Source organism: Piliocolobus tephrosceles, chromosome 5, assembly GCF_002776525.5.
Source record: "Piliocolobus tephrosceles isolate RC106 chromosome 5, ASM277652v3, whole genome shotgun sequence".
Taxonomy (NCBI): Eukaryota; Metazoa; Chordata; class Mammalia; order Primates; family Cercopithecidae; genus Piliocolobus; species Piliocolobus tephrosceles.
Window position 1 is genome coordinate 59,682,507 of NC_045438.1, and position 1,860 is coordinate 59,684,366.

Consider the following 1,860-nt stretch of genomic DNA (forward strand, 5'->3'; position numbering starts at 1 on the left):
GGCAACAGAGCAAGATCCTGTCTCAAAAAAAAATTCATAACAGATGTAACAGATTATTATAAATGACTTTTAAAAGTTTTAAATCACTTTCATTCTGAACATGCAGAGGGAGAGTAGATTCCTAAGGGGGCAGGGGTAAGGTAGGGGCCAGAAGGCACACACTGAGAGAAACAGGGAACAGAAAGAACAGCAAAAATAAGAACAAACAAGGCACAGAGTTTGGCCCATGGTAAGCATTTAATAAAACTTAGCTATTATTATCATTGTTTCAGAAACAGGGTCTCACTCTGTCGCCCAGGTTGGAGGGCTATGGCTTGATCACAGCTCACTGCAGCCTCTAACTCCTGGGCTTAAGTGATCCTCCCACTTCAGCCATCAAGTAGCAGGGGACTACAGGTGTGTGCCACCACCGTGTCTGGTCCTTAGGTATTATTATTTTTGAGATGGAGACTCACTCTGTCGCCCAGGGTGGAGTGCAGTGGCACAATCTTGGCTCACTGCAAACTCTGTCCCCCAGGGTCAAGCAATTCTCTTGCTTCAGCCTGCTGAGTAGCTGGGACTATAGGCGCCCGCCACCATGCCAGGTTGATTTTCATATTTTTAGTAGAGACGAGGTTTCACCATGTTCAGGCTGGAGGCATTATTGTTAGTAGTAGCAGTATTTTATTTTATTTTTTTGAGATAGAGTTTCACTCTTTTTGCCCAGGCTGGAGTGCAATGGCACAATCTCAGCTCACCGCAACCAGCTCAGCCTCCTGGGTTCAAGTCATTTTTCTACCTCAGCCTCCTGAGTAGCTGGGATTACAGGCATGCGCCACCATGCCCAGCTAATTTTTTGTATTTTTAGTAGAGACAGGGTTTCTCCATGTTGGTCAGGCTGGTCTCGCACTCCCGACCTCAGGTGATCTGCCCACCTTGGCCTCCCAAAGTGCTGGGATTACAGGCGTGAGCCACCGCACCTGGCTTATTATTATTATTGAGATGGAGTCTCGCTGTGTTGCCCAGGGTGGAGTGCAGTGGCATGATCTCGGCTCACTGCAACCTCTGCCTCCTGGATTCAAATGATTCTCCTGCCTCAGCCTCACAAGTAGCTGGGATTACAGGTGTGTGCCACCATGGCTAATTTTTGTATTTTTAGCAGCGATGGGGTTTTGTCATGTTGGTCAGGCTGGTCTTGAATTCATGATCACAGGTGACCCACCTGCCTTGCCCTCCCAAAGTACTGGGAATACAGGCATGAGCCATTGTGCTCAGCCCAAGTATTATTTTTTGATTGAGCACCTTTTGTGTGCCAGGCATATAATTTACATGTTTTATTTGACTATTTCAACAGCCCTGTAAGGTAGACATTGGTTTTTGAATGTATGGCTAAAGACACAGCTTTTGGAATATTGTTCTTGTTTGTCACTTGTTAGTAAGTAGTAGAACCAGGACTTCAGCGAAGATACTTGCTCCAAAGACATTTGCAAAACCACTGACACTGTGCAAAATGACACAGGCAGAAAACAAACTTGAGGGACTTCTCAGTTTTGCTGAGAGGTGGGTGTATTTGTACCAAAGAAGTGCTGGATAAAAGAGTTTATACCTGTGGGCCTTACGGAAAACTGTGGTATTAGTAGAAGAGTAGTTTCAAGGTTAGTTTTTTTTTTTTTCATTTTGCAGAAGAAAGAACACCTGTATTATTCATTCTTAATGGTATTTGTTATATCATTTTTATACTGTTATGTAGATTGTATTTATTGAGCCAAGAAAGTTCATCTTTAATCTCTTTGCTCTTTAGTCTGACAGCAAGGGTCACATTTTCCATAATTTGCTCCAGGCCAGGGAAATGAACGCTGATCCCTGATGTCTGTGTGTGTG